Genomic DNA, 15590 nt, shown 5'->3' with positions numbered 1-15590 from the left:
TCGAAGCAGCCTCTAGCGCAGGCTCTTCGATTCGAGTAAGGAAGCAAAGCGTGCTACCAATGGGCAATATTTCCGGATTTGGTAAATTTAGGCATGAAACTTAAACTTCATTAGAAGAATCAAGGTTTTCTTTCAATCTGCGTAGAAAGTAGGCTGTCGTGTTTTGCTGTTCGATAAATGGCTAAGTTCAATGAAACTTAGAACTTTGTAACATGAGTATGAGTTTCACAAATATGGACGAATTTTGGACATTGTGGAATCACGGTTCACATAGTCTAGCCAACCAACTTTTCTGCAAAGTTCTTCCACAATCTTTTACTGATGCAACAGATGGCATCCAGCTAAAGCACGACCTTGACGTTCTAAGAATTCCAACCAGAAGCGACAGGCAGACTCAAACCAGTGCGCCCTGCTTCAGGTCGTATGATTTATGATTTCGATCCCGTGTCGACGGTGCCATAAATTGTCACACACTCGACCGGCCCCGGAACGAAGCCAGTCAGCGTCACAGCCCCTTAGCTTTCCAACTGAAGGAAACATGCACAAATACACGCGCTAAGGCAAAGTCGTGGTATCCTTTTCTCCGAGAAGAGCCTGGGTTTTTGCCACTTGTTGGGCCGAGAAAAGACCGGTCATTAATCAAGCAGCACATTCTCCGGCGAGCGTCTTTCTGCGCTCCGTTCCATCATCCCTTGGCCTGGTTTGCTAGGTCTGCTTAGAAGGTGAGACTTAGGTAGAATTATGTCACGTGACCGCTTCTTTGCCATAGCTGTAGATTTATGTTTCACTTTCTTGCTTTCTGTTTTGGTTCTTTTTTCAGTTATGATAAAGTTATTTGTCGGTAGTAGTTTAGGAATTCAAGATTCCATGTGATGCTAAGAATTTGGGATGTCACTGGTTGGAGAGATCATATTTCATTTGATGACTGGACAAGAGCTAGGAAGAAGGGTCAATGATCTCCTAACGAAAGAAAAATTGTGTGATATAAATTTATGGTACTATCGAGTTTGACAAGTGTCTTCGATAAAACTGAAACTGATCTCATTTTAATAATTTAAAGAGACAGATTATTGACAATTCTTGGCTCACTTAATCTGCCATAATTCAGCAATTACTTCAGCAACCCCTTCACAAATAACTTTTTTTTCTAAAATTTCTTTATTAGTATCAATCATTCCAAACATTACATTCATTTCTTATATCTAGGTGTTCTGTGTAAATAGAAAACACTATCATCCTAATTTGGTAAAACAAATTTAAGATTTTATTAACATTTTGTTAACAACATATTACATTTCATATGCCGTAGCAGTTCAGATTTTTACAGGTGAGTTGATTTCACCTGCTTATAAAAGAAAAAAAAGTAACGTTTTCAATTTACTTAACCTAACTTAACCTAAACATATAACGCATTAATCGTGGCAATAGAAGATTGTAACGATTTTTGCCTGAAAATAATTTAATAATAATTTTTTATTTGACATTTGTTCCAATGTTTCAACATTGGATATTCTATGTAACTCATTGGTTCAATCATTTTCGAAATTTTATTTTGAATTCTCTGCAGAGCTTTTTTCTTGGTATTACAACAGCTAGTCCATATTTTTTTTTATTTGTCTATAGTTTTACAAACTTAACCTAAATAAGGATATTGGTACAGCATACAACATGGCTGGCCTTAAAATATGTTTGAATATCAAAAGCATGTTCTTAAGACAAAGTTTTGATTTTCTATTAATAAGGGGATAGAGACATTGTACATAAATTGGCGCTTATATTGAGCTGTTCGGTAATCCAATCCGCATGGTTACTATATTAATTAACTCATTACGCGTGGATGGACAAATTATGGGTGAAATTATGAAAAAAGCCACGTGCTCGGCTGGGATTCGAACCCAGGACTCTTGTATGCTAGACGAGCGCTTTACCAACTAAGGTACCGAGTCACTTGGTGACCCATTAACTGAGTTGGTTACAAGCAGTGCTGGGAATGGTAATAGTAGTAGGCTTGAGTTTTTGCGAAAATCACGTGGCTCTCCTAATACAGTAGTTCAAAATTGTGAAACTCATCAAGTAGCCTATGTTGGGTACATGAATTTTCTAAATCAGGAGTCACGGTGCCTCGAGAGACCGTTATTATGTAAAAAAAATGTCCACCAAATCTGAGCACAGGGCTCGATTCCTGAGGTCATTCTGCACCTTTGGGCCAATTTAAAAAAAAATCCCTAGGAGGAATCTCGAAAAATCTTGATTTGAAGTTTTTTACTTAAAAATTCACTATAATCCATATTAACATTTTGCAAAAGCACTTAAAAAAACCTACAAAAACGCTCAAAAAGTTGGACAAACTGTTCTCAACTAGTATACAATTGTTACCTTTGTTACAATTAGAAATATTTACAACTGGCTTAATAATGGACGTTTGGCATAATAGATGTTTGGCATAATGGACATTAGGCATAATGGACGATAGGCATAATTTTCAAAATGAAAATATAAATCGTTTACTGGAAAAATGTACTGACTTTTTTGATAATTTTTTTTCCTATCTTATTAACGTGATTTTAGCCCTGGGCTGGTTCATCTCGGGACCAACGGATTTACTTCCCTTCCGAAGGAAGTCGAAACTATGACTTTCACGTCATAAGTGACTATCTCGGGGATGGGATTTGATCCCAGGTCCTCAGCGTGAGTGGCGTGAATTCTAACCATAGAGTAAAGCCATGCTGAAGGTATCTTAGTTCGGTTCCTAGTCGATCCAGGATCTTTTCATTTTCTTCACTTTCTTGGCCATAAAGCATAATGTATCGTGCACAAATGAGAAAGCCAAGAATAAGAACGACGCTGTACATTATCAGTTGCTCATTTTTGGGTTTGGTTCTACACATATAACTGGCAAATTTTTCATAAGAGATTATCCCTTCTTTAAATTGAAGGCTGTTCTTTATAGTTTTGATGTCAACAAAATTGTTGGAGTTTGTGCTGCTAATGTCTTAATCAGAAAATTTCCCTTCTTCTATAAATAAGCTGTTCTTTCGAGACAATAATGTCATTATTGCTTTAAATATTTCCACCATACATTTTCCCTTCTTTGAATCATAAGCTTTTCTTTATACTTATACGGTTAATTAAATGGTTGGAGGAAAAGACTCTTTGAGAAAGCACCTTCTTCCAATGTATGTTGTTATTTGTACTTTTATTTTTCTAATAGTTTTTGGAATTGTAGATGTAAATATTTCCATCCGAAATTTTCGTTTCGACTTGCTGTTTATTGATTATGAGTAACACTGGGTAATCAAATAAGTTGTAGGAGCTCTATGCAATAACATTGGGAATATCACTTTGCTCCTAAATGCACGCCATGTTTTATGCTGGATATTGTGTTATGTTGAATTTGAACTTGACTTTTGTAATTAAAATAAATATTTAATCAAATTTTACTTTTCAAACTTGACGAATTTCGAGGAAATTGATTGAAAATCATCGAAAATTGTTTACATAAGTAGCAAAGGAAACCGTTCTCACTAATGATGAGCAGACTCGAAGTAGCAATGTAACGCTAAGAAGATAGTTGTCATACTACCAGCAAATTATTGCTGAAGATTATGTCACCTATTATAACATAAATTCTTGACTTGCCTCTCGATTATCGTCTTCAAGGTACTCATTTGCACTATAAGTATTACTATTTATATGGAAGATTTCCCTTCTTTAGAATTAACTCAATTATGTAAGAGAAACATAACAAAAAATGTCATATACTCATTAAAATAAACATCTTTAGAAACAAATAACACTTTGATTGCACATCGCATATTTAAATTGATACTTACAAAAATGTATTGAGCTGGATTTTAGAATTGAAATGACAACCAATGTTCCTCCATATCTGTCATTTGGTTCATGGTCACATTTCATAGCACCGAAAAAAGTCATTTAATACCAGCCAATCAATCCACCCTTTCGTAACGCTTTTTGTATAAACATCGCACATTTTTTATGAGCTGTCACACCTTAAGGACAGATACCCACCCCCATCAGCGTAATTGAATTTGTAAATGGGCCCGAAAATGTTGCATTATAAGACGAGTTTCAAATGACACACGCGCAAGTTATTTTATGCCAAACGTCCATTATGCCTGACGTATATTATGCCTAATGTCTTTATGCCTAACGTTCATTATGCCTAACATCCTTATGCCTAACGTCCTTATGCCTAACGTCTTTATGCCTAATGGGGTATACTCTGAAGAAACATCAATAGAATTGGAAGTATTGTAATTGATGGAGTCCTTGACTTATCTTTGCAAGGCCAAAATGTCATCTAGCCAGATCTGTCCGAACACCGATTATATGTAGCAAGTGTTCGACGATTAACAACTTCAAACAAATTCCCAATAAGTACTATTTAAGTATCAACTTCACTAGGACTTTCACTCTATATATCTGCAACCCTTCATTTGTTTTTTTTTTTTCGGGATTCATCGTCAATCTGTTTATTGACTTCTAAGTCGCGTTCGACTCAGTAACAAAAAAAATAGCTGTGGCAGGTAATATCAAAGACTTAAAAATAAGACTTAAAGCTGATAAAGCTGACAAATACAATCAGGTGTAATTATTATAGAAGAGGATCTTTTTTTTTTTGAAAATTACATGGAATAAAAAGAGATGAGTTTACTCAATTTACTGTTCAATATTGCGTTTTGTCGCATAAACTCCTTGATTTTGCAGACCATGACTTTTTTTGGAATCGATCGCAGTTCAGTAAAGAAGGGTTTCACTATTACAAAGATGGACAACTAGGATAAGCTTGTAATGCCATTTAATTTACCCAAATGTATATGGTTGCATGTAGAGAAAGAAGCAAGTTCAGATATGTTGGTGCTGAAGCAGTGCTTGATTGAGATGTGGATGAATTTGTTGAAGAGCCGTATAACAATTGTGACGTATGATAATAATGTTTCCCTTGGAGTAAAACACGTGTTATCTCCTTTACGGATTACGTAACCAGCTTAGGAACCCGAAACTTGCAAAGGGAAACGACATTTCTACACTGTTGCTCGATAAAGGCTTATCTGACTTCATTGATCCATTATTTCATTGACAACTTCGCCAAAACACCTCGTGATCCTTTATTGTACAACACTGAAAAGTGTTTCGAAAACTAAATCAGTTTTCAATAATAATGCAAAGAGAGCAACGATGAATGCAAACATGCCTTAAAGAAACATCACTGTTAATTTGTCATGGTTAAAACACTTATTCTTGGCTCCATTAGCACATTTGTTTGACAACAGCAGCGAAAACTATTAAGCGAATAAAATAGGCAAACTTCAGTGAGCTGGTCATTTAGTGCGAATGCCGGAAGAAAAAGTTGCATCAATCAGGTGAAGCTCAGCGACCCCGTGGAAGACATCGGCGTATGATCATTCTGTTATTGACTTGAGCGTACCAGAGTAACCAAATCATTCAAAATTTGAAACAACCGGTAATACTAGCTCTAATTGACTATAAAAGTATTCACATGACTTATCTGCTAACTATTATTGTGCAACATTTATTCTCAGATCCTTTTTAATAACAACATTGTTAATTATTGATTTATTTGGATTACTTTTCAATTTGTTTCATATGGAAAACAACAATCAATGAAATTTAAACCAGTAAACTATGAAAAAAAAGTTAAATCGAAGTCAAACATTAAATTTTTAAGATCACAAATCTGGAAAATCAAACATCCGTTTAAGCTGAAAACCTAATCGACTGGTCACTAGCTGGTGGTGACCAATCGATTAAATCCTCAGCTAAAACGGGTATTCGGTTCTCCAGATTTGTGCTCTTGAAAATTTGGAGTTTGGCTTCGATTTAACTTATTTTATCATTCATCTTCACTTTCAGGAGTGGATTAAGTTAAGCCAGTTGTGTTCATTCCTTGTTGTGCGCTTGAACAAGTTACAGTCGACTCTCCACAACTCGATGTTCTATAACTCGATATATTCTATAACTCGATGGATTTTTCGGTCCCTTGAAATTCCCATACATCTTGCTCTCCATAAGTCGATATTTCTATAACTCGATGCCTCCACTAGTCGATGTCACGTGTGAGGTAAATTTCCCTCCATAACTCGATATCTCTCTTTACATTCCTTTTTATACAGGGGAACATGGATCACTTCTTGTTTTGAAGTGAAGAAAGACTTGCAAGTTGTAATGAAAGTTGAAAAAACCCGAAAACAACATTATTGATTTTCAGTAAAAATAAGTGATTTGTCCATAATTTAAAAAAAAGTTTTTTAAATATGATTTTTTTAAAATGCTATCAACAAAATAATATCGCTTTCTTACAAATGTGATCATCAATGTATTGGAAGTACAGAAATTTGATCCTTGGATTTTTGGATTGTTTTTTCGGTGTGTTCTATAACTCGATAATTCTATAAGTCGATGGTCCCTTGGATATCGAGTTATGGAGAGTCTACTGTAGTTCAGTTTTTTGCAGTCGGCTGCTTTTTTTGGTTTTTTTATTTCTTCCACCGCCCGTGTGGTTTTTACCAATTGTGCCTCTAGTGCTTAAAACCGCGCGCATCAAAGGAAGCGAACCAGGTTGGCAAGGGTCAACGGGTATCGTTCCACCGATAATTGTTCCCCCGCATACATCTGCTGCGAGGACGGCGAGACATATTTGCCTACCTACGACGTGGAAGGCTAGCTGCTAGTGCCGTCATCAAACGGGAACGGATAAGTAGCAATTTTTCTATACCTATCCATACTCTATTGAATTGCCTTCGCATCTCCCGAACAAACAGTGTTGAGTTCAAGGTTGTTTTTCGCTTCTCCTCTGTCTCTCTCCCGGTGCAAATTTGTTTGCAGGGTTAGGGGAAGGGTGTACAAAATGCCACTGACTGATTTTTTTTTTCTTTTCAAAAGTTTTTTATTTTCATTCTTATTTATATTTTTGCCTTTATAGGGGAGGTGTGTACAAAAATAGTCCACTAATTGATTAATATTTTCCAATCGCTTTAAATTTTTTTTGTTTGTTTTTTTTCTCTATACTTTTTTTTTTATTATTATTGTCGATTCGGTTGCGGTTGGATTTTTTCCCGCATGGACGAATCGGATGGAGGCGATACGCCTCCTAAAGATTCTCGTTTGCTCGAACGCGGTTTTATCAACCGTCTTCGGCTGGGCCTTGGGTTGTCTATTTCCGGCGCAAAAATAAGGATTTTGAATGTGCTCTGATCTCTAGAGAGCTGACGCGTAAATATCCTGGGACCGTTATTCACCAAGTGAAGCAATCCAAGCTGCGTGTTAACTGCACCTAGTTACAAAGCAGCGAATGAAATTGCTCAGCATGAGGCTTTACTGTGGAATATTATGTGTATATTTTGGCCAGAGAGGTTGAGGTGGAAGGGAAAAATCATCGACGCGAGTCTGACATGCGAAGACATTAAGACTGGCAAAGCGTTTTGAGAACCGGTCCATTCCTGATGTGGCTATACTGGATTGTAAACAATTACAATCAGTTTCCATGGAAGGCAATAAGAAAGTGTTTTCGCCGTCAGCCTCGTTTCGTGTAACTTTTCCTGGTTCCGTTCTCCCTAAATTTGTTTGCATTGATAGTGTTTTTTACCCAGTGCGCCTTTACGTGCCGAAGGTATTCAATTGTACCAACTGCAAACAGCTTTGGGTCATAGTGCTAGCTTTTGCGACAACAAGCCCCGTTGTGGTAAATGCAACCAAGCTCACTTGGAAGATGATTGCACACAGGAAGCTGAAAAAATGCAGCTACTGTCGTGAGAGTCTTCATGACTTGCAGAAATGCCGGCATACAAAAGGCGCATTCGAAATGAGAGTCGCTCCATTGTGAAGCGCTCCAAGAAGACGTATGCGGAAATGGTGAAAGCTTTAAATCCGCCTGCAAAGAAGTCTTCATCAGCCATCCAGTTGGTAACTCTTTCAAGAGTTGTCTTCCGACGAAGCGAACGACGACGAAACTGATGGGGGAGATTCTTCGGAGGTACACGCACCCGGAAAACGAAAGTCTCATCTTCTCGGGACTGCGCCGTAACGTATGAAATCTTCCCTCCAGAAGTTTGCTAATCCAAAGGAGGTGGGCAAATTCAAAAATCCCGAAGAAACAGGTCTTTGATGCTTCCGTTCCGTGTTGCAGCAAAGATCTGACGCCCCCGCCTCCACCGATTAAATATACTTCGAAAAGAAGCTCTAGACAAGATAGCAAGAAAAAAGCTACTGAAGTCCCTTGCTCTTCCTCGAAAACCCCCCGGGCCAAGCGAGGACTGATAACTTTTACGGCCCTTTGTGGATCGCATATGTGATGCCCTCCGGGAGTTTCAGACTCATTCAGAGGCATACTCGACTTTTTCTCCCCGCAATAGAAGAGTATCTCAGGGAATTGACTATTCTCGTGGCCCCTCCTTGCTTCGATCATATCTTTCGATGGCTAATTCATCAAGTGAGGTACAAGATATGATCACTGTGTTACAGTGGAACTGTCATAGTCTAAAACCTAAATTAGACACATTTAAGTTTTTGCTTTCACAATTCCGGATTGTGATATATTTTGCACTCTGTGAAACATGTCTTTCTTCTGAAGATGATCTTAACTTCTACGATTTTAACATTATACGCCAGGATCGAGATTGATATTACGGGGGTGTGCTTTTAGGATCAAAAAGTGCCATTCATTCTACAGAATCCCCATCCCGACTCATCCAGGCATAGAAATCGTTGCTTTGCCAAATAAACGTAAAGGGTAAAGATCTTTTGCGTAGCTTCTTGTTTATATTCCTCCAAGAGTTTCAATAAACCGCCATTCATCTCTGGGAATGCAGTCTCCATGCTCTCATCCCAGTTTTAATACTGGGTGATATGAACTCACATGGTTACTGGGTGGGCGAATCTTTATGACGATTTTCTATGACTTATGCGACGATTTTCAACTTGAACATTTTGAACACAGGTGAAGTGACACGTTTCATCCGACGGCAAAGAAAGCCGCATTTGACCTATCTTTGGGGTTTCAAGTTCACTATCATTCGATTGCATGTGGAAGGTGATTGATGATCCCCATGGTAGTGATCATTTGCCCATAATAACGTCTATCAGAAATAATTGTGAAAGGTCAGAGCAGTCAATTCAGGTTCCTTACGACCTCACTAGGAATATCGATTGGCAAAAATTTGCATCAGCGGTAACTTTTGGTATCGAAACATTCAACACACTCCACCGTTGGATGAGTATCGATTCCTAACAGAATTGATTTATAAAAGTGCATTAGAATCCCAAAAACAACGAGTTTCCAAGTGCATCCTTCAAAAGACGACCAGCCACACCTGGTTGGGATGATGAATGCACTCAGTTGTATCGAGAAAAATCTAATGCCTTCAAAGCTTTTCGTAGATATGGTACCTCAGAACTTTATTTAGAGTACTCGAAGCTCGAAAAAAGACTGAAGAATCTTATTAAAGCGAAGAAGCGTAAGCTATTGGCGACGTTTTATCGATGACCTCTCACGAGAACTTCAATGACGACGCTTTTGGAGAGTGGCTCGCAACATGCGAAACCGCTCATCCTCAAATGAGAGTGACGAAATACTCCAATCGTTGGATATTCAATTTCGCAAAAAAGGTCTGTCCAGACTCAGTTCCAGCTCAACCGCCATTCTGGGAAACCCAGAGAGACGATGCGTTGGACGAACCATTCACTATGCTGGAATTTTCTATGGCTCTTCTTTCATCAAACAACTCCTCTCCGGGACGCGATTATGATTAAGTTCAATCTTCTTAAAAATCTCCCCGATATCGCTAAAAGACGGTTGCTTGACCTGTTCAACTCTTTCATGGAACACAACATTGTTCCAACCTGAACTGGAGAACAGGTCAGAATGTAATAGCTATTCAAAAGCCTGGGAAGACCAGCGTCATGATCACTAATTCATACGCCCGATCGCTATGTTATCAGTTTTAAGGAAATTGTTACGGAAAAAATGATCCTATTCCCGGACTCGAATTCCACTGGTCAGAAAATTCAAAACGAACATGCTGTTCAAGTACTCAACTTTGGCTTTCGCAAGGGCAACAGGAACAAACAGATTTGTCTAGCGTTGGCTTTCATTACAGATATTCAACCTATGCCTTTGCTCGACAAGGGGGCAAATTGGCTTCGGTTTTCCTGGATCATTAACAGGGCGCTTTTGATTCAGTTTCCATAGGTAATAATTACCGTCAGCAAACTGCACAATAGTGGACTACCTGGAATATTGAATAATTTCTTGTACAATCTGTTGTTGTTGTTGTTCAATTTGTTTCATATGGAAAACAACAATCAATGAAATTTAAACCAGTAAACTATGAAAAAAAAAGTTAAATCGAAGTCAAACATTAAATTTTTAAGATCACAAATCTGGAAAATGAAACATCCGTTTAAGCTGAAAACCTAATCGACTGGTCACTAGCTGGTGGTGACCAATCGATTAAATCCTCAGCTAAAACGGGTATTCGGTTCTCCAGATTTGTGCTCTTGAAAATTTGGAGTTTGGCTTCGATTTAACTTATTTTATCATTCATCTTCACTTTAAGGAGTGGATTAAGTTAAGCCAGTTGTAAATATTAACAACGGTAACAATTGTATACTAGTTGAGAACAGTTTGGCCACATTTTTGAGCGTTTTTGTAGGTTTTTTCAGTGCTATTGTAAAATTTTAATAAAGATTATATTGACTTTTAAAGTAAAAAACTTCAAATCAAGATTTCTCGAGATTCCTCCTAGGGATTTTTTTTAAAATTGGCCCAAAGGTGCAGAGTGACCTCAGGAATCGAGCCCTGTGCTCAGATTTGATGGACAATTTTTTTACATAATAACGGTCTGTCGGGGCACCGTGGGAGTGTCATTGAAGGCTGCAAATGCGGGAAATGCAACGGGAAATAGAACATTTTTCTACAGTAGTTTTGGGTTGCACTTAGCAACGGGTGTTTTGCTATTTTCAAGGCATTTTGCCTAGAGCAGCGATACGCGTGAGTTTTACTGGCTCCGGTGACTGTGATTCGCTACGCTTGCCTACAGTAGTGTGAATCTCAGAACTTTTCCCAACTCTGGTTACAAGTTTAGAATTCAAATCCCTACAGACCACACGGACCCCTTTCATAACCCAGGGTTCGAATCCCAGCCGAACACGTGGATTTTTTTCATAATTTCACCCATAATTTGTCCATTTTTACCACGCGTAATGAGTTAATTAATTAATAACCATGCGGATTGGAATGAATGAGCATGATTATGATCATTCCTGCATGGTACTGAATCATGATCAAGTCGATCGTTTAAACTGAAAAACATGATATGGTTCGATACTCTACCAGGCAAACTCCCCGAAAACGACTTATCGTAACGGATATATCTTCTTTTGCTGGGCACGAGCCCTAAATGACTCTTCTTCGCGAAGGACAAGCGTCCTTAGCGTGAGAAGGAACCTCATCCAATCATGCATTTAGCATCCATGCGGCAATTTTTTGTACCATGACCCCACTTTTGGCACCGACGGCACCGAGTGGGGTTCTGGTAATTTCCTCCAGGTTTCTGAAATGTTCCCATGTCACAGGACATCGAACAAAAGTTTTGCTTTATCTAAAGCTTCAACATTATTTAGTTCTTTTTTGTTAAAGTGAAATAATAATATCTTGAGAAAGGTGTGGCTCTTGTCTTCAAGATGTCTGAGAAGAAGTTTGCGATCTTCAAGATTTCCGGCAAAACGCGACAGTCTCCTTTTCTTGCGATTTAGACGGAAACTTTGATTCCCTAATGGAGTTCAAGATCTCCTGTCTAAATCTTCCAAATTCGGAAACAACTGACCACGATAGGCGGAACTCTTTGCTCCTCACTTGAATCAAAGAGCCTGGGCTAGAGGCTGCTTCGATTTGTGTTCGGAAATTTGTCTAGAGCATCGAACTGATTGCTCATTTCGATACAATTATTCATTTCACCCTTGGAAGAAAGTTCGCATTCCGGAGAAACGTCTTTCTCCCATTCTTGCCACGTTTAGTGACAGTTTTAAATCCCACTTTTGGAAGGAAGTTTGTGAAATTCAGAGATTCACCCTTCCCTTTTGTTTGTTGTTGCAACCATGTGAATAAAACGAAAGAAGACGTGACCTTCGAGAGGTTTTTTTTTTCCCAAGACGTGGTGTCCAAGAAGGATTACCACCGCTAGCTTTCGCCAACGGGTCCAACGAAAAATCGAAGGCACGGGTCCAAACAAGGATCGTAAAGGGACTCAATTGTAGAAAAAATAGTTACTGAAAGTACTGTTTTAGTAGCACTGAAAAGTACCGGTTTTTAATTTTAGCACTGAAAAGTTACTGTTTTATTGCTTAGCATATTAGCTGCTTACAATTTTTGTAAGAACCATGATACCATTTATGAACTATCTTGAAAACAAACACATATTTGTCGATTAGAGAGACGGTCATTTAAAGGAAGTGAAGAACAGGAAAATCGAAAAATATGCATAAGTGATACAGTAACTCCAACGTGATAGACGTGACTTCAGATATCCAAGAATACCAAAAAAGAACTGACAGCAATATCAGTCAGTAAACTCATGTAATAGACGGAGTTCAATATTTGTCTGTCATTGGGACTGAAGAACAAACTTATGATTGGCATAAACGAAATTTACATAGTATTAAAATTTGGCCATATTTATTCCACCCCTTCACCCTTCCCCTACAACACACTTTTTGTATGGACTTCATTTTCAAATATGGGGTCGTCCCGTTTCCCCTGGCAATCCTGAGTGCGAAACGATATTTATGGACGACCCAATCACCTTAAGTTTTCTTCACATTCTAATGGGTCCAATAGCATGAAAATATATTGATTTATTTAAAAAAAACTTATATAACCGTTAGATACAGATGACACACTTTCCAAGTTTTTTTTTGATCTCCCACCATAGACATGTTTTTTTTTTATGAGTTAAGGTTTAACTAATGGGAATACAACTATAAATAACAAATACAAGCTAAAATTCCCAATTGTGGAAATACCTTGGGTGTTAACCGAGGGGTGGGTGAGTGTCAAAAATAGGATTTTTGCAATTTCTCATTGTAATAGACTGTTTTTCATCATGCCAATCTGTCATGAAACGGACTACTTTCCTGCACTGAAGTATGCAGTGCGGGAATAGTCATTACACAACTGAAACCAGTGCTGTAATGATTCATTACGCAACGTTTTCTCATTACGCAACTGTTTTGAATTGCGTAATGTATCATAACACCATTTTTTCAGAAATTGTAAAATAATGATGAATGCATTTCCGATACCCTCAAGTAGTCTTCTACGAAATTGCAAAAAATGTTGTACGTAACTCGTTGCAGAACTCGATTTTTACAGCACTCGTTGTCATTATCCCACTCGGCAAGCCTCGTAGGATAAATTTACGACTCGTGCTGTATAAATCATCATTATGCAACTTGTTCCGTAAACTACAATTTTCGGCGTCATGAAATTTGTGAATAATCCATCTACTGTTTGAACATCTATTCTACTGTTTTGTGCCATTTAATAATTAAGATCCTACAGCCCTGTCTCAATTTTAGTACCAAACGCTTAAGTTTTGGCCATACACACATGTTTACTCAATATTTAAACGTTTTTCTTTACTTTGAGTCCAAAACACAATTGTTTCCGGTTTTTGAGATGTTGTCACACCGCTTTGCTTAGACCCAAATTTTGGGTCTATTTTGTTTTCCGTGTCCCTTCTGAGATGTCAGATAGGAACAACCCCATTGTTAAAAAAGTTGAACCGCTGTGGCGTTTTTGTCGACTAACTAAAAGTCAAACATGATCAAAAGTGTCAAGGTTCAAATTAGGACTCAATTTTAAAAATAAAATATTATTATGATATAGCCGTTATTCGAGGGGGAAATTTGCCAAAGTATTCTTACTACTCCGCTCTATCGTGTTAATATTCAATAAAAACAAAGTTTTAGGACCCCATTCAACGCATAACTTGCGCGTCGTTCTGAAGAGATTGAATCAATCTTCTTTTATTTTGTCTGATATTTATGGTTTGATTATCAAAAAAAAAAAAACATTGTGGTTTCTGCAGCTCATTGATTGATTGATTGACTCTTTATTATGGGGAAATTCAGCCCGAGGCTGATTCATCCCCGTATATAAAGGAGGGGGGGGGGGTTAATTTGCAGGAAAAGAGGAGGAAAGGGAGTTACATTGTACAATTAACAGTGTATGTTGCGGTGTTCTTCGTTTCACTGGTGTTGTCGAATGATGTGTAAGTTCCGCATCGAGTTCATGGGTCATAACCGGGGTCGTAACGGTAGGGAATGTGGTGATTTCGTATTCGTTTGCAGGTCAAGGGTCTTAGCAGGGCTCATATTAAGGTAAAGAGTCCAGCCTCTTTTAAAAAGATTATCAGCTGTCGTTCCTTTACCGCGTCATTTTGGAGGGTGCTGTCGATACCGCTGATCTCGCGCAGCGCAGACCATTACCATTTAACAGCTTTAGCAGATTTTGTTGCGCGCCATGCGTTTTGTACTGTTTTCCCTCGCAGGGAAAGGTAAACATCCGAAAATTATACACTCAGAAATAAAAATAGTCACAGAATTACTAAACTTTATGCATTAATGACTATTTTCTGTCTGCCTCTTTTTCATTCTGCTGTGAATTTCTACACTAAATGTCATTTCGCCTGGGTTGAAGCTTAGCGATGCTTCAACCCAGGCGAATTGACAAATAGGAATAAAATTTCCCTTCAGAATGAAAGAGAGGCAGATAGAAAATACTCAAAAATTACTAAAATTTAGTCATTCTGTGACGACCCGTATTTCTGAGTGTAGGTGTGAGAGTGGAATTTGATACTGGAATATGAATTGTTCTTCCTGATAAGTCCCATAGGAAAAATAGGATGGCATCCCTCTGAAGAATCCATATCTTTTGATTCCGAAATCAGTGACATTATGGTAGCTTGAAACCTAAAGTTTTGTTTGGTCAGGGCATTGAATGCCAAAAAGGTTTAAATGCGTTCAATCAAAGTGAACCAAGTAATAATCTTGAGTACCGGTCTTTGGTCTGAAAAGCGGGTTCTACACAGCTAAAAAAATGTTGTAAATTGAAGTTTACAACACATATTTAGAGCATCAAAATAAACCTAAATTTCAACGACCAATCCATTATTTTTCAATTGAATTCGCTTTAAATTTACACGATCATGTAATATTCAACCATTTTTAGTTGAAAATTGAATGTATATTCATTTAAATTTACATGATGCTGTAACAACACACTAATTGGATTTATTTTTACAGTAGACTTCAGTTTACATCTCATTGAAAATAAAATATTTTTTCTGTGTAGGATATTTCAAACAGACAACATATAACTACCGAAAATTTCTATCGGGCTCTGAAATCGACGTACAAAAATGCAACAATCAATAAGTTCATTTCTTCTTGACACTTGACTTCTTGGCCAACTATTCAAATATGGTTAATTACCTCAAATTAAAACAGATGCATCGAATTATGTATCATTTATTAATTTCTATAGATGG

At 37.7% G+C, this 15590-nt stretch overlaps 1 protein-coding gene across 2 annotated transcripts in view; it reads right to left on the bottom strand.

The window, feature by feature from the left end:
* Positions 1–15590, bottom strand: part of LOC5572241 (histone-lysine N-methyltransferase ash1) — a 53019-nt gene that overhangs the window by 25181 nt on the left and 12248 nt on the right. The window lies entirely within an intron of this gene.

The sequence above is a fragment of the Aedes aegypti genome, chromosome 3, assembly GCF_002204515.2.
Source record: "Aedes aegypti strain LVP_AGWG chromosome 3, AaegL5.0 Primary Assembly, whole genome shotgun sequence".
In the NCBI taxonomy this organism is placed as follows: Eukaryota; Metazoa; Arthropoda; class Insecta; order Diptera; family Culicidae; genus Aedes; species Aedes aegypti.
Note: the sequence above shows the minus strand (reverse complement) of the source record. Positions and strands in the feature narration are given on the sequence as shown.